This window comes from Anser brachyrhynchus (genome assembly GCF_964034855.1).
Source record: "Anser brachyrhynchus genome assembly, chromosome: 3".
Classification (NCBI taxonomy): domain Eukaryota; kingdom Metazoa; phylum Chordata; class Aves; order Anseriformes; family Anatidae; genus Anser; species Anser brachyrhynchus.
This window is the reverse complement of record NC_137696.1, coordinates 31,804,683-31,823,142: the sequence shown is the minus strand read 5'-3', so window position 1 is coordinate 31,823,142 and position 18,460 is coordinate 31,804,683.

The following is an 18,460-nucleotide window of genomic DNA, read 5'->3' as shown; positions in this document are numbered from 1 at the left end:
CTCTTGCACCCTGCTTCGTTTATATCTCTGCAAAAGCGTATTTCAAAACAATCCGTTACAATGTTATGTGCCACTGGTCAGAAAACCAGAAGTCCTTGGACTGGGAAGATAAGTGTCTCTTTCTTGTGCTGCACAATCAAGTGTTAACCTTTAAACTGGTGACTTACAGTGTTGATTTAAGCAGAAGCTCTGTTGCTTTTATTTCAAAAGTCAGCGAAGCATGTAAAGCTGACCAGACCATTCAGAAATTCCTGATACCTTGCAATAAATCAATACGCTTTGCATAAAAACAAACTCTTTCTGCTAGACCCATGGGCTGGGAAGGAGCTCCGTGGTCTCTGCTATTGCACATCAGTAGCTGGGGCACTTAAAGTCCTGTTGGCTAGGGCTGGGTCTTGAATGCTTGCTTCAGCTGATAATCTGAAAGAAATTGTGGCAAAGACTTGCGCATTCATAGAAATAGGTGTAATGGCACAGATCTTGAAAAAAGACCTGCTTCAAGATGGCTCAGTATGATCATTATGCTGTTTTCAAATATGTCAACTCAGCAGTTTTGATTTTAATCCCGTGTCCTCCCAATTTCTAGGGGGGCTGTTTGTTTGTTTCATTTTGTGCTCTTCAGGTAGAGCGGGAGTGCTGTAACCACAGTGCTTTTACTTTCTCTTGGCTTTGGGTCTTGCTGCCTGACACAAGTTAATAGAAAAATTAAACCTGATTCAGCACACATCTGAATGGATTGCGCAACACGGAAAATGTTCCCAGCAGTGTGCCACACAGCACAGGAATGCTGCTTTTCACTTAGCATGTCGTGGCTTTAGCTTAAGCTTTTTCTTTTTTTCTTTTTTCTTTTTTTTTTTTTTTTTGGTAATGATTTATTCCCAGTTCAAGAGTAGGAGCTCAAATTTACAGCTTGCTCAGTGTAACCTGTGGAAGACATCACGCCAGCACAGGAGGAGTCAGTAGGCTGTCAGCTCTTCAGTGTATTTCTAATATGAAATGCCACAAACTCGTGCTTTGGTGGTTAAAGATAGGTAGGGTATGAACCCCTTTCCAAAACATCATTAAAGTGACCTATGCAACACTTCCGTTACTTTGAAAAAGAAGTTATTGTTGTCCCCCTGACGTTTTCTGCTATCATGCCCTACCCCGTCCCATCCCATCCCACCCGTTAGGTTTTTCAACACATTTTGGAATGTGCAGCTTGCTTTTAAAGAAGAAATTGTGTGCATCTGACAATCCCGTTTTCAAAGAAGGTCTGAAATTTCATTTTTGTTTGTGATCAAGATGTATGTGGTTTTATTCTGTCGTTTTGCTAGAACGGTATTAAAGCTAAGGGACTTGTACTATGTATTTGTAATTGTGTGGTCTGTCTTGTTCTGCTGCCCTTGAGAGTGAACTTTGCTTGACAGAGCTTCTGGCGGTGGTGCTCTGTCACGGGTAAGGTGGGACATTTCAGGTTTTGCCTGCTGAGCTCCCAGAGCATGGCAACACATCAGCTCTGGAAGCTGAACCTCCACTTTCTGACGCTTCAGCCTAAGCTCACATTCCTCAGTGCTTTAAGGCGTCTGCAATAAAGGCACCGCTTCCCTTCTGCTGACCCTGCAGCCGGTTGGTGGTGGCCCAGCAAGGGCAGACGTGGCAGCTGGAGGCAGGACTGTCCCACGTGGCCGCAGCTGGACCCGTAAGTGCTCATCTGCTAAAGAAGCAACCAAAAGGTTGGGATGAAAATGGTAGACTCGAGGTGATCATAGAATCACAGAATATCCCGAGTCGGAAGGGACCCATAAGGATCATCGAGTCCAACTCCTGGCACCGCACAGGTCTACCCAAAAGTTTAGACCGTGTGACTAAGTGCACAGTCCAATCGTTTCTTAAAAGCGTGATGTAGCAGGCTGCCTCCACCAAGAGAGAGCAGTTTCTCCGCTCTGCTCCTCCCTGTCCCTTTCTGACCTGCTCACCGAGCCGGTTCAGGTCGCTGATCCGGCTGAGCCCCGGCAGCCTGCTCACAGCTCGCACGAGGTGACCAGGGCTGGGCGCTCGGTCCGCTGCCACCAACAGGTCCACTCACCCCAGCCGGCCCTGGCACGTGCCACACCTGCCTGCAGGTCAGTGCATTTTAGTAACCAGGCAGAAATGAGAAGAAAAAAAAAGGTTTTCCTGCCGGGTTAGAGTTGCGTCAGGTCAGCAAAGAGTCTGATGAGTTTCAGAGCTGGTGCAAGGGAGGAGGTAGAGCTCCGCGTCCAGGAGACGAGGCAGGAGTGTTGGGATGGAGGGCATGGCACCTCTGCAGCAAGCTGCTGCATCGTATTATCCATCCCACATTGGTTTTTCTAAGTCTGGAGAAGCACCATTTCATCCAAAATTCTTTGGGATATTCTTGGTATGTGCATTTTAAGACTTCTTTTCTGTATTGGTGATGTAATGTCACACGGACCTTGAATATTTCTTGTGCCATTTGAAAAGATTTAAGAGTTTAAAGGAAGGCTCAAATCAAAAGTAGTCCTAGTTAATGTGAATGCATCCCATAGCAGTTATTTTGTCTTATATACTTGAAATTAAATACTGGTTGTGTGGCAAAGCTCAGCATCTTCAGAGAAGTTCTGAATGTGAAAGGAAGCACTTGTTACCAGCTAGCATAGATTTAGCAGGTTGCGTAATTTTTGCTGAATGTACTGTAGAGCATTGATTTATATGTCTAATGCCTTAATTAATATTAAGAAGATAATATGGTCTAGAGGACCATGTGTCTAAAAGGATTTTTTTTTTCCCTAAAGCTTCATCAAACAGATAAAAGTAATTTCATCTCTCCTTTCAAAGAAATATAATGGATGTGTTAATGGAAGCATGTGGGGGTGAACCCCCAAAATTGGCATTCCTGTAGAAAAACAGGCAAAATTACCCTGATAACTCTCTTCTCTGTTGATGAAGAGGGATAGATGACATCTGCCGAGCAATTTCTATCCTGTACCCCATTTCAGAAGGAAATGCTGGGTAATTTAAAACCCCTTTTTCTACCATGGTTAATAACATACACAGGGAGCTAGATATGCGGGAATCTAAATATAAGGGTCCTATATCAACGGCTTATTACCTTATCTTTTCTGAATGACGTTCACTTGAATACCTGGAATTGTAATAGCTACTCCAGATAAGGAATGGAGGGAAATTCAATAACAGTAAGAGGCCTGGTAACTTACAAGGTCTTGATTAGCCTTCAATGCACATAAATGTTGGGATAGGGTTCACTATACTGTATGCAAAGGAAGCTGAGCGGCAGTATGGAAACCGTTCCCTCACTGCAGAGAAGCACTGGCTTTTCTGGTTATTAAGGCTTTCTTAAGCCACCTATATGTGAGGTTTCTGACTTTTCCATGAATGACCATTTTTCACCTTCATTTTTAATTGCTTTAAAAGTAAATCCTTGCTGGCCTGTGGATGGCAAGTAGCTCTGGCCCCTGCAGTGGTCTCAGAGCTCTTGCTGGCTGGGGTGGTGCATGTGGAGCTCTGGATCTCCTAAATGTTGTCAATCCTGAAAGAGGACTTCTGTGCTTCAGTAAAGGCTGTAATCCAGTTGATGACACTGGGTGATGGTTTGCTCTTCCCATGGGTAAATGAGAAGGGAGGAGGAATAAGGGAGGAGAGGAACCTGCATGCAGTCATGCATTACTTTGGCTCTGAAAGGATTTGACAGGCTATTTCTGTATTTACTCACAGCCTTTGCTTCCACCAGAAAGCTTTATACCACCTTTGGATACTCTTGCAGAATAACAGATTTTGCTGCACATGGAAACCATCAAAGGGAGATGTGTGTGCCAAACGTGTCTGTGGGGCTCTGCCTGTCCCTGTTCAGCCACCAGAAAAGGGAAGCAATAGCCCCAGCAGGCTCTGGAAACTCTCCTCAGATCACCAGAACCTGAAAACAGATTTTGTAGTTTAATGAGCACGCCCCAGTGATGGTTTCTCCTGTCCCAGTTTGGCATTATGTTGTTTCCTCAGAGTATTGCTAACACTAGCAATTTCCACATGGTTGACAAACCAACCTTTCTGATGGCAAAAGGGAAACCTTTGATACAACTTCTACTTATAAAAGCTCGTGCTGTGTTACAAATGAGCAGTGTCTCTGTCCTTTTAGGTATGCCCAAAACACTTTCTAGAGATGGTAGAAGTGTGTCAAAGGGAAGGCCACGACACCTCTTTCTGGGGCAGCAGAGCCTTGGGTCAGTGTGTGCCTATCAGGCGCCTGTACCTGTATGAGGTCAAGTTGTTTCTCCGTGTTGGATGCAACTTGGAGATGTGGCACATAAACAGAGAGGGTTTGACACAGAGCGTGTGCTGTTGTGGTAATAGGGATGGATAGCATGCTGTAAATCTTAGATGAATTCAGTGTTAACAAATACTTTTTTAAAAGGTCAGATTAGATGAGGAATGCAGTGATTTGCCAACCCAAATGAACGCCAACTCTAAAAAGACAAGAATTTGTTTTCTGCTAGATTAGTGCTCTGATCTGGACTCATCCCATGGCCTCGTGGTTTCAGAACAAAAGCGTGAGAGAGGGCAGGAGTATGTGAGCAATGCGAGGCTAGGACCTCCACTTTCAGCATCAGTGCAATTTTATATTGATTTGAACTGCCTGTAAAACCACATCCTAAGTTGTGTTCTGTGTTTTCTTTCTTTCTCTCTCTCTCTCTTTTTTTTTTGGTTTCTGCATATGCAATTGAAATCCCAGGATGTACCAAATAATGCCCAACAGACAGGCAGAGGCAAAGTCTCATGCAGCAAACCATGCTGAGCTTTCTGGAGCTAAGCCTGAACATTTTGCCTCAGTTTGGCCATTTTGCATTTGGGGAAGTGTGGCTTGGAAGACTGTGGAAATGGTGCTGAAGAAGGGTCAGTCTGGAAGCTTGAAAAAGCCACCTCCCCTGGAAGCGGCATGCAGCTCTTGGCTAGCATCAACATGCACACCAAGTCATGGCCTGTCCTGGCTACTCAAAATGTCTCCTATGGTAACCCACATCTTAAACTGGAATTCAATACGGGTTTTAGAATTCATAGCACATGAGTTGCAACTAAAACTGTTTGCTGCACGAGCATTACAAAGCAAGAAATAAGCATCTCAGTTTATGGGGAACATTTCCATCTGCAAATACAACACAAGTCAAAATGTAAGGTAGTAACTTCATGGCTGTCATGCTTGCAACAGATGTTCTTTGGTGATGGTGACCACAGCGTAGGGCCGGTGATTATTTCCCATAATACAACTCTTCAGCTTTCACAAATGAATGGTCAGAAGTTGAAGGGTGGATACACTTGAAACCTCCAGCTCCACTGAGGAAGACGACAGGAGCTCATTAAAGAGTTTCTCTTCATTTTCCCATCCAACAGTGGATATGGGTACATGATGAGGGACACCTGTTGACTGAAGCAGTATGACTAAAAGAAGTATGTCCCCAAAGTACTGACTTGCAGAGTTAGTAGGATTGGGTGGGAATTATTAAGTAAATTCTTAATTTTTTCTTATTCTTTAAGTAATTACAGGAATGTAACCTGGCTGTTGAGCTAGAGCTACTGTTGCAAGACCAATGGTGAATTGTTTAGAAAGGGATTCTTTCAAACCACTGGTAAATACCAGCTTTCGAAGAGGTAACAGGAATACCAAATACAGTGAGGCAGTACTAAACTGCTGCTCCAGGGAGCAGTTCATTTGTGGTTTAATACAGAATAGGTGCTGTTACTTCGGTGTGAACAAATAAAATACGATTTTTTTTATTTTTTATTTTTTAAAAAAGGACACAGTGCAAATAAAAGCTATAGTCAGTCTAAATGAGATCTGTAGATTTACTTCTTAAAATGCATGCTATTGAAACATCCCAGAACACTGAATTATCTGCACATCTTACATCCTGAAAAACAGTATTGAGGTGTTTCCTTGAGAAGGTCTTGCTCTCACAGAGGTACAGCCTGTCGTCAGAGGGACTGTAGCCCTTTGCAGAAGGGTGGTGGTAGGCAGCAGGATGGGTCTATGCTTCCAGCTTGCTTCCATCACCTGAACTTGGAAGAGTTTGAGTCAGAGTAGAGGTAGGGTTTAATCTGGAGGAAACCCTTTGGAGACAGTAGGGCCAAGAGGGCAGGATCCTGCTCAGATCCTTGCAGGACACTTGCGAGTGTTACTCTGCCCTATCGGAGACAAATCTGCTCCCAGTTTCACTGATTTTAATTGTCTTATTCAGAAATACCATTTACCTTTGCAGAGACTGCTCCTGCAGTCTTTAACATGGGGATCTTAATCCAATACTTAAAGTTCTATTACAAATCGCCTAGGATTTCTGTTAGGGCCTCTACAAGCTCAGCTGGCCATGGTTTTTACCAAGATGTGTAGCAGGAGCCCCAGATGAGCACCTCAAAAGCCTTGAGAAGGCAGTAACCTGCCAGGTGCAGGTTGCTATTCTGTTTATTCATTTGGTTTAAAATGAGGGAACATTGGTTCCAGGTGTGATGCTCCCTCACCTCAAGCTATTGACACAGTGCCTGGAATTTGGTATTTAAGCAGGAATAGGCATACTGAGAAAACAAGAAAAAACATTGGTGAAGTAAAATTCTTGGTCCTCTGCTAATGTAGGAGACATGAGGGGGAAAAGGACCTGTTTAGGTTTTGATTGCTCCCTCCCCACTCTTTTTTTTTGTTGTTGTTGTTAAATTGCATTTTGTAATACGGAGTGTTTTCACCTTACAACTCCAAAAACTGGTTGTAAAGAACAGTTGTTCAGATGGTGGGGAATTCATGGAGGTCGAGTGGATAGCGTTATCCAGATGGAAAAGCAAGCACTGAGCGTCTCAAAAAAGTTTCCTTGAAATTACAGGAAGTGCACTTTCTGTAACTCCAGACCTAGTAGTAGAAAAGAAAAAAGAGGCAGAGAGAAATCAGCCAGTTAGGATTACAAAAACATTTAAAAAGACAGAACTTAATATTTCATGATTGTGCCAGTATTATGCAAGCAAAGGACAGCATTGTGTAAGTTAGAAGCCACAGCACAGCCTCGTTGCCTTGGCTGCATGGAGAAAAGTGGAGGAAACTGTAAATACTGTTGTATGCAACTTTCCCTTCCCCTTCTGCCACATCCAACATAAAAGAAGTAATCCACAACAGCATTCAGTATCCCACAACCTCTTGGTATATTTAGCTTTTTAGGCAAGCAGCCCATCACTCTACAAACTGGACAGTGCCCAGGGACTGGAGCGTTCCAGCAGATCCCCATCTTGTTAAATTGAGCCCAAACAAGCCCAGGTGGAAGCACTTGTTCTTCAAAACAGTATGCAGAGACATAGCAGTCTAGGTGAGCTGTGGGGAAAGTGAAGGTAGAGCTTTTCCTGAAACCTGCCTTGCCGTCTGCTGTAGGGTGTGCTGCCTGATCCCAGGTTTGCACAGAGCCATGTGTCTGTAAGCCCTGGGTGCTGCTATGCTGTGGCTTTCAGCTTTGTGCTGGGGAGGCTGAGAAGCCAGGAGCCTGGACTTTGGCTCTAGGCAGGAGCCCTGAAGAGCAGGTGCCTGTCCACCATGTCGTGCCTTTGCTGCAGCTCCCGTGGCCTTTCGGCTGCCCCACCTTCCCCAGGGGAGACTTCTGGAGGCACTGGGTTGGAAATGTTGGATTTACTACCATCCAGCTTCCTCTCCTCAAAATGTGTAAGTACGTGATTTCTTAATAGCTCACTTCTAAGGAATTTTATGCTTGCTGAAGAATGGAAATTATGACTTTTGAACAATTCTTCGTAGCAACTGGGAAGGGTGGAGAAGCTAGGGGAACACTGGTGTCTGTGATGATGGAGCTCTCTCCTCCTGCTGCTGGCATTTCATAACATCAGCAGTGCATCTGGCCTTCAGCATGTGTGTGGATTCTGGTGTGGGAGAAGGAGAGGGAGCGAAGGAAGGAAAGCCTTTGGCCTTGGCCACTCCTGCAAATGGCGCTCGGCTGTGCTCAGTGCGACAGCTACGCAGCTGGTGTTGGGAGATGGCTTAGAAAAGTAAGAAGAAGAGATCCCAGCTTGTTTGGTAAATGTGGTGACATCTGATAAATGAAACTGCTTCCGTGAGGTGAGGAGGAGCTGCTTTCAAGCAGGGAGCTCTGCAGGGCAGAGCTGTGTTGAGGCCCCAAGCCTGCTGCTGGCTTTTCCCTCGGAGGGCTGATGGGGACCTGCACCCAGGCTTGACGGAGCCCTGGGCAAGCCTTGGCTGAAGTTCAGCTCTGTTACCACGTTCATTGCTTTTTAAAATATATATGTGTATTATTTTTTTCTTCTTTCCCCAAATCTGCTTGATTTTTCTGAAATGAAACGACTTTCTAGTTTGCTCTGTGCCTGGGTTGGAGCGGCCTGTGTGGGCTGTGGTATTTCTGGAATTAGAAGATTCTGGAAATCTTGGAGAAATCCGATCCGCCTGAGGTGCGGTGGTGTGTTGTTTTGTTTGTTTTGTCTTTTGTTTTTTAGCCATACTGAAGAAAATGGTCAAGTCTGGATAAAGATTAAACTTTGGGGCGTTTGACTGAGATGAACTTCAGATTATTTATGGTTTATCTTCTTTCTGCACGTTTAGGGCTGTGATGCTTTCTGTGCTGTCCACCTTACTGGTGATACTGTGCGTGTGTATCCCTTACGTTAGATACTGCCCTGTTGTTAGAGGTACCTTCTTATCAACATATATTGGAGCTCTTATTTCTTTAGCGTTTCTGGACTTTTTAGAGAATTTTATTTCTGAACTTGAACAAGACAGAAAAAGGGATAATTCATAATTAAACAGGATATATTCACTTGAATCATCCCAGGCCCTGCTGGTGCTCACTCCGAAAGCTGTGACTTTGGCTAGGCTGGGGAAGAAGTGCTCTCTTCTTTCAGGTGCAACAGGGATTTAGCTGTGGATGAAGCTATTCTTCCCATTTCTTTCTGCCCTCGTTCTGCAGGGGTTGTACCGAGCGGCACTGGCACAGAAGCAGAAGGTAATGTGGAGAAATGTCCATCTCCCAGCGAGTAGTGAAACCTCTGGCTGCTGCCTCTCATGCCCAGCCACCATCACCGCTGCTACGTGGTTTTCCTCCAACCAAGTGTACGGCCTGCCAGTGTCCTTGGACCCCACACCCTAAGGGTGTCCCGTGCTGGCTGGTTTCCTTCGTTTGTGTCAGCCACTGTGCCTGGTTTTGGTGTATTACTGTGGTCTTGCCAACTCTGAATCGGGCATGCTTATGGGAAAATCTCTTGGGGATAATTGTATCTTCAAGTGGATGTTCAGCAGCTTCAGTGGTCATTTCTGTTCCATCATTGAATATGCTGGACTGTGATCGTCATGTTTCCAAATATGTAGTCTTTGGTGGACATTTTAAAACCTGTTGTGTTACAGTGAAACCAGTAATAGTTTTGAGTTGGCTAATGACTGTGGTGTATCCATAAAGTATAGGCCTTGCATCTCTGTTGTGTATGTTCTGGTTTAGTTACAAAAAATCTGATGAATGAAGGGGTAAGGCAGGTACGTATTTTTTTCTGCTTTATTTGACCTAAAATATGCATAAGTGCATCAAGATCTATTTGCTGTATTTCTTTGCAATATGTTAATCTGAGCATTAACCTCATCTTTCTATATATGCCCTTATGGAAAATATGTAGCCCAGTGTTATTCACAGGAATGCTGGATTTTGGTAGTGGGCAAGCTGTACCATGCTCCAAGTTGTGCAAAGCAGTTTATTGATCTCATTTGTAGAAATTAAAGAGTTGTCTGTGTTTTAGCAGGGCTGGTGTGTGGTATGTGTGGCTGCATACATTCACACATGCATGTGTGTTTTATGTATTTATAGTTTAAATATTTAAATATATATTATAAATACACATTAAATAAATAGACACGTACTTAATAGTAGCAACATGAGAATCCTGCAGTCCATTTGGCTTCAGTCTGGACAAACAACCTGGCAGATTGTGACATACAAGATGCTCATAGAGGTAACACTTCTTGTGTCAGGATAGATTGATTGGTCAATCATGACACCATCTATTAATTGCACAAGCCAGTGACTTGTGGAAGGCTGTTTCATTATCTCAGTCATCAGCTCTGTTTCCTGAAGAGTCCTATGTAAAATCATTGTTTTTCTGATAGTGTTTCCCATGTGCTACGTGATGATCTTTCATCGCGCTGTGTATTTTGCTGACAGGTAACGTGTACCACTTATTGCAGGTCCATGAATGAGACAGTTATGACTGCATCCTCTTTAAAGTCATTGTCAGCGTAACAAGTGGTGTTCAGCACTTGACTACTGCATTATTTTCTGCCTGTAGAATTCCCAGCAGATGCTGATGTGCTGTTCAAGATGAGCTTTTCGTATCACTTGTAAAGGGGTAGAAAAAAAAAAAACAGTTCTGAGGCAAACTTCCTGCATCTGAAAAATGTTAGTGTGTATCTGCCTTGTATTTCCATGGTTTTTATACATGAACATCTATTAATCACTTGGTAATTGCCAGGCATCTAATTCTACTCTTGGAGTGGCAGCTTTATCATTCTTGATGCAATTTATTTCTAGTGTAGTTCAAATTTCTAGTCTAGTTCAACTGTGTACAGGCTGTGCCCCAAAATGATTAACTTGTCAATCTCCTAGTTATTTAACCTGGGGTGCTGGATTTTGCTTGGTATTGCACAGCTTTCAAGGAATCGCTGTTCTGGCTCGTGTCTGTGCACTCAGAGAGGTTTGGTAGTGACTTTTGTTCCCCTGTCAGTGTAGGAAACAGAGAACTACTCCTGTACCAGTAAGAAGGCTGCTTCACATGTCAGTCTATGTTGGGACGGTTTTCAAAGCAGTTTTTTTTTTTCTGTTAGACACCAGGTAGGCTGTATCCCTATTTTTCCACTGTCTGATATTGAAATAAGCGGAAAGATTAGGTGTTGACTTAGGTCTAGGTGCGTTTGCTTTTGGACAAACTGTGGTGTTTGCCATGGTGAATACTCGATCATTGTTGTGTCACTATTGAGATGAGGGGCCCTCATCATAAACCATTTCCTAGGTGGATGTGATAGATTTGCATCTGCTGGCAGGGTTACAATATTCCCCATCAGTCTGCAGCGCTATACTGGAAGCCAGGTTAGTTTAAGAAGAGATGATGCTGTTTACCCTTCTCCTTTCCCTTTCTTCCACCAAAAGTGACTCATCCCTGGGACCTGAGAAAGGTTGGCGTCTCCTATACATAGATTTGGTGGTTATAATGGGCGTGTGGTTTGTCAATGGTTATCAGCTTGGCTGTGGACTTTCAGCACTTACACGTTATTATTGGTGCCACCTCTAAGAAGGGGTTATTCAGTTGTCATAGATTTTGGGAGAGTAGTTCTTTTGCAGGATTTAAAGATGCTGGAAACCAACAAGAGGTCATTGTGCCTGCTTCTACTTCACAGCTATTGGAAACTCTTAAGATCTGGCTTGTAAGGGGAAGCCTAACTTTTTTGATTCAAGCACGTCTGCAGCCTGTGTGCCAGTGCATGGATATGAGCTGGGTGACTCATGCTGGCCTGCAGGATTTTGTCTATTCCAGTGACCTGAAGAAAAATCTTGATTTATTTCTGACACTTGTATCTCTCTGGAAGTTTTTGACTGCAGTTAGCATATGCAGGGTGTTTTGGGCTCTTGTAGGTACAAATTGGGCCTTAACGCAGAGGAGGTGCATCCCTGCATTGGAATTGCACCTGGAGTTGTCCTCAGTGCATGGCTACAAGGGAGACCACCTGAGATGTGGCCTGTTAGAAGCAGGCACCCTTTGAAAAGCAGTGGATGTCATTTAATGTGAGAGTGGGAAAACAATGGCTTGCTCTTTCACTTGCTGCCTCAATATTTCTAATGCCAGTTCTGGGGAAATCTGCACTTTCTCAAAACTTATACTCAGTGTCTAGTGTAGAAGATAGTAGTGTGAGAATTGGGACATGGGTTTTAGGCTGCTGGGTCTTTTTTTTGTCATCTTGCACAGACTTGCCCTTCCTTTGGTTTATTTCCATTTAGTATAGACAGCCCACTGCATACCTGCTTCTGCAAAGCATTTTGAAAACTACAGGAAAAGATGAATGTCTTTCTTTCTTCTCTTATGGGCATATTCAATTCTACAGCTGTTAAGATACTGGAGGTGCACACCTTTTTCGGGCTAAATCATGTGAACTGCACTTCCAGGTGAGAGTAGCCAACCACTGTTACTGCAGACAGTGTGACAGTTCTGGTGAATAAGAGAAAAGTTGGGCGGTGTACGTGTAGCATCTCTGGGAGAAGAAGCCTTATACCTATATGCAGTTACGGCGCTCCAATGGCAAGGAGGCAGAAAAATTCCTGTGAACAGATTTAATTTTTTTCCCCATTCAACGTTGTTAAATTGGTGTACACATGAACCCACAAATACAGGAAGCAAGCACAGTCTCCAAAGCCTTGGTAAGAGTCTTGCAATTCTCTCAGGACTTAAAGTGGAGATTAAGCTCTGTTTTGCACATTTGGGATGCAAAAACATTTTGATTGTCTGAAACAAAAGAGACTTGTTGAGTTCTTGGTTTTTATTACCACTGCGTTTACTGACTGTAGGTCTTTGCTTCCCAGTGACCTTGTGTCCCAGAGAATAAGCCTTCGTAATGTTGATGATATATTAAGATTAGTATTTATCCTCAAAATACATAAAAAGGAATTATGACTTTGGCATAACAAATGAAAATAAATAGGTAGGGGAAGCTATTATTTATTTTTTCAACACTTGCATTCTGTGTATGGCTTCATAAAGTGGACTTTTTTAACATTAATTCATCTTTTTTAACACTCCAGTACCCCACTGATTTGTTCTTAAAATACTCCTTTTTGCACAGCAAGCTTAGTGCTTTGTGGACCTCCCAGAACAACTGTACTTGAGCTGCAGGCCACATCGAGTGACTGAGCATTTATTTTTTTTAAAGAATCAGAAAAAAATATATTTTTTTTTTAATTAAAGCTTTTATTTTATACATGAGATCTTGGGGGATTAAGAAAGGGAGTGGCTGCTCTCCTCCTTCTATTTACTAAACCCACAGGGGGTATTTAGCCTGAGCTCGTTTGAGCTCATGTTTGTCTGACAGAGCTTGCTGTAATGCTGAGCATGTATAGGCTGCATCTAGGGAGTAATAGATGGATTTGTCCATGCTAAGGGACTGATGCCAGCTCCCCGGCTTGCCACAGACTGGTATGGGCTGGAAGAGACCTTAAAGCCCATCCAGTTCCAGCCCCCTGCCGTGGGCAGGGACACCTCCCACCAGATCAGGCTGCCCAAAGCCCCATCCAACCCAGCCAGCCGTTTCACATCTCTCTGGGTTGTTTCTGTGGCAAAACTCGGCTCTTCCTTTGCTCTGAGTTCTCCAAGGGTCTCTAAAGCTTCAGGTTCAAAAGAATGTAGGGCCAGTTTTAAAGCGTGTAATACTGCAATAAGTTGCCGTGGCTGCACCATGGAGAAGTGGAGGTGAGGGGCAGTTGGCCCTGGCTGAACCTGGGGAAGGAGCCCACCCTTCCAGGGACCCCTGCTCGGCTCTTCAGAGCTGCTGGGATACAAGAGAGATGCTTGAGAAATATCGCAGTTTCCCATGCCCTTTTGGCAACAGCTGTACAGTGGTAGGGTGCTCCCCATGCTCTGGAGAAGACCAAAAAAAAAAAGTGAATTGGAACAGCCTGTGGAGAGTTAGTGATGTGTGCTCAGCCCTCCAGAAAGCACACTTGTTGTGCCTGAGGGGGCAGTAGTGCGGGTGGGTGTGCAAGACAAGGCTGCTTACACTGACACCACAACAATATCCGTCGGGCTGCGGGTTGGCTCCACTCACAGCAATTTCACTGTCATTTAGCTACAGATACTTAATTGTGCAGAACTTCCTGATTTGGCACTAGAGGGTTTTTCAGCTTAAAAGAAATATCTGCTTAGAATGTGAACTCCTAATACAAAAGGATATCTTTCTGTCAGTACACGTGATTTTTATTTTTTTTTAATTTCATTACCTGGGTTGAATACCAAACTTCAGTGCAGTTTCACTCACAATGGAGAGCTCTTCCGACTTTTCAGAGATCTGTTATGTATTATGCTTCAAGTTTTGTTTTCTTTTTTTAATAAAATGCTAAAGACCACTTCAGCTTTTTTTAAAAAAAGAACCATTTCTTGCTCTATTGACAGTAGTTTAGCTGTCTCATAAATTCAGAACACCAAGTGCTAATTTGGCTTACCCTCTAAGAAACCCGTCTACAATTGCTATAATTTTGCAGTCAACAACTGGAGCTGCGAAAATAATGTTTTTGAAGGTGAAAGCCCTTCTGCCAGTGTCCTCCATGGCTTCAGGCTTGAAGCCTGAGACGGATTGTCCCCTGCAACAGCCCTGTCACTTGTACGGCTGTTGTTAAGAGTAGCCTAGCAAGTTACTGGGGAAACTCGTGGTGTTCTGTAGGATTTCTTGATGTGTTTATCTGTGTCAAACACATAAGACACTGATGAGAAATTGTGTGGACATGAGAACATCATCTTAGCAGCAACAAGTTGCCTATCGAGCCCTCTTAGATCTCCACAGAGGCAGCTGTAGAAACAGCAGATGAAGATGGTGAGCCTGCTCCTCACTGAGGGGGCCTCAGAGGCTCTAACGAGAGAAGGACTGACTCCAAGGTGGGCCTGCGTTGCGAAGAGGGAAGGGAAAGACCATTCTTCATTGCTATATAAGTGCTCCTCAAGCAGGTGGTGTGGAAGATGCTGGGCTTGGTTTTCACTGTGTTTCAGTGGTTGTGTTGCTGATGTGTGTGGAACAATTAGCAACGTGACCACTGCCGCATGTGTCAGGTAGCTTGAGGTTAGCTCTCCTTGCCAGCACTGAAGCTCGAGGTGTCCTGTGGCCTTCATCTGTCTAGGGAGCCTTTGGCTATGGAAAGGCCTAAATCAAAGGTGTCACCGAGCTGGTGTTGATGAGGAGGCGAGCTGTTGGCTGTGATGTCCCGTGCCCTGTCACACCACGTGGGGCGCGGTGCTTTCCACAGAGCACTTCCAGGCAGCTGCCCCTTCTGTGCCGCGGGCTGCCAGATGAAATGGGGCATTTCTCAAGGTTATGTGAATAGATGGGTTTGACTTGCTTGTTGATCGTGACGGGGACAGCTGTATGCGTTTCACGACGGGAATTGCAGAAAACCCCAGTGCAGGCCTGATGCATCTGGGAGACTAGATGTGCCACAGGCACTTCCAGCATCGATGTGCCCTGCGCTGCTCTGCTCTGCTCTGTCTGGGCAGCTTCTTGAACTGGATTCCTGGAATGGCTTTTGTAGCTTGTACTGGAAACAGCAAGAAGCCTCCAAATCCAGTTGGCAAAGAAATTTTCTCAGCAGAGCTCAGATGTCAGAAAAGCAGGTTGCAGTTAAGTTGCCGTTTGTGCTGAATGTCTCCCACTGTGGGGAAAGTGAGGAGAACTATTATTTTGAAACCTCTCTTTGGGTGATGATTGATAAGAGCTGTTCATCACAGGGAAACTAATCCAGGAGTCAACAGGTGCCTCTTGTGGATTCTGCAGCCAGTCATGAAAAAAATAAGGGAGAGCACAACAGGTTATTCCAATTTGACATGCAGTGCCTGGGAACAACAACCGACAAGTCCCAATTTGTGTCCAGCTGCTTAAAAACTACCACCCAGCTTGGTATTATCCTTCTGCCCTCAGGGAACTTGTCTTGTGAAAAGAGTTATTGATGGCTGATCTCAGCATTCCTCAGGGCTGTGCTCATGGTGGAGTATCTGCCCGAGGTTCTGATTTCAAAGGAAATGATCTCCGTGTCATAAGTAAGAAATAGCTTTTTGTTTTGTTTTTGTATTTTTTTTTAATGTATTGCCTTTGTTTATAATCTCAGTTGTCATAGGTCACTCCTTTCAAAGCTTTCTGTGTGGGAAGACTGGGAGTTTTGAGCCATGATTCTTAACAAAAAAGATGCTATAGTATTTTCAAGTCCAGTTATATAACAGTATAGTGGGTGTTTTCATGCCCTGAGTAGTCACTGTGTTTAAATCTGATTAATTATTTGCATTTCATACAACTTTCCCCATTAAACTCTACTTTCCTTACACTCTAGGAGCTTTACAGAAGGGATCTCTGCTATTCTAAGAGTTAGTTTTCTGCGCTTCAAGTCGGGCAAAGGCTTCCGAATCGTCACAGAGCTCGTACCTGAGGCTGTGATGGTGGAGCCTGTGGCCCGTGGCTGGGTCCAGGCTGGCCAAAGCGTTGCCCTGGTGTGCTGTTGCCTGCTTGTGCTGCCCTCATCCCCAGGACCCCGCTGTAGGAAGCTGGGCAGCTTTGCTTTGCTGTGAGCTCACCGCCTGGGGCCCCATCTCGCGATGTGTGCTGTGCAGCTGATATCTAGGTGCCGCGTGGGGAGTGGTTTGGCTTCCTTAGCGTAGGTGTTTAATGCCATTTATCCATCTTAGCGTATGGGCAGCTAAACCTGGCATATCTAAAAACCCTGCATATGCATCTCAAGTGCATCAGGGCCACTCAGATGACCCTAAATGCCAACATACTGGCATTTTTGTGTAGGTAATATGGATAGTGGTAGGAGGCTGGACTACAATAATAATAATTATGCATCGTAAGAAAGGGGTAGCAACAGTCATCTTTGCTTCTCAGCAGATCTGTGCTGGTTAATACTAGTTTCCTTGCCACTCCTCCCATTTCCCATTCTCAAGGCAAAGGGTTGGTGGACACGCACTTCTGGAGAGGCATTTCATCCTAGCTATTACTTTGTCTTCTCAAAACCAGAGACATCAGGTATTTGGTCCTCCCACTGCTCCCAGGAGCAGACGCTTACTGTTTGTATTCCCTCTCTGTGCAGGTTGTTTATATAAGTATCACTGGATCATGCCTGTAAGTATTAATCTCTGTAACCCAGAAAAGAAAACACAGTATTGCCAGCTACAAGCATGTAGTTGCATCATTATTAATCACCTGTAGCTATTACTGTCTGAAAAGCAATTCTTGTGGAGTTATTCATGGCTTCTTTGTGTTAGGCAGCGTATAAACACAAATGAGAGATAATCCTGTTTTGATGAGTTGCAATCTAAATAAACAAGCTACACAAAGCATGGAAGAAAGCAAAACTGTGAAATGCCTTAGTATATACAAATCCTTAATCTGCCTGTTCTTCAGCTCCACTTCTGTAAAATGGGCTAACAGTGTTATCTTCTCCTCCCTGTTTAGGTTGCAGCTCCACCAGAACAGGGATTAGCTTCTCGCTGTTGTTGTTTTGCACTTGTGTGCTTCTGCCATGCTGAGTGCAAAATGCCCGGATTTTGATGAGGAGCTGGGGGTACCGTTGCACAGAAAGCGTGTGTGGAGGGGGGTGGATATTTTTCAGCTCAAGGAAAACTGTGGGAAACAGGCATATGATCCATGTGACACTAATTGCTACCTCTTGTTGCATCACTCGGTCTACGTACGCAAACTTGTCCTTCTGCCTTGAACTCTGCTTATGCAAAAAATGTGAGATGAGGGTTACAAATGCCATTCGTACTATAATAGAATCCAAGGCTTTGTGTAAAGGAATACAAATTTCTAGGCCTAATTCTTAAATTTTAGGAAACATTAAAAAACAAAATGAGAAAAAAAAAACACCAAAACACCACAACCCTTCAGGAGTTTTCTACTTTTTGTTTTTTAAGAGAAGCATGTTAAAATCACTGACCTATACAACTGATCCTTGTGTGTGGTATGGTCTGTATTTTAAGAGACCTTTTCGCAGAAAAATAAGATTAAATAAAAAATGACCCAATTATTTTTTTCAGAGAAAGAAAACATCTGGGTGCATGGATCTTTAGAGCTTTTTTCACAAAACAAATAAAGCTAATCGTATTCCTTTCCTCACTGCAGCTGTTTTTGAAATAAGATGTACAGAGCTATTTAAAATGCTCAACTACCTTTCTTGCACCTGTGGAATCTGTGATTTAAAACTTAGGTAAGCTGCTTCTGCCAGTGTTTGAAAACTGAATAACATGTAAACACTGAAGTTGTGTGGGAGCCTGGCTGGATGGTGTTCAGATGGCCCCATACGCTTTTGTGAAGCTGGAAACAAATTCTTTCAGGCGGGGGAAAATGTGCTGCCCCTCAACACCTGAGTGGTTGCACATCAAGGTGGGGAGGCTGGACCATAGGCGCAGCCCCGAGCATGCGATGTGGGAGCAGCTCTGGCCCCAGAGCTCTTCATCCACCCCGCAGCACTTCTGGGGAATCTCTGTCTGTGGGATGGGGCTACTAGGAGTGAGGGGAGGCTCATCCCTTCTTTCACTCCACCTTAGCATCAGCTCCTCTGCTTTGAACCTTGTGTGATGCCTCATTCCTGGCTCGTCTCTGTGGGACCAGGCGGCGAGATGAGCAGCTGAACGCTGCAACGCTCCCTCGGGCACAGCTCCCTGGACTCGGTGGGAGCTTTGCCAGTGCAAGACTGGA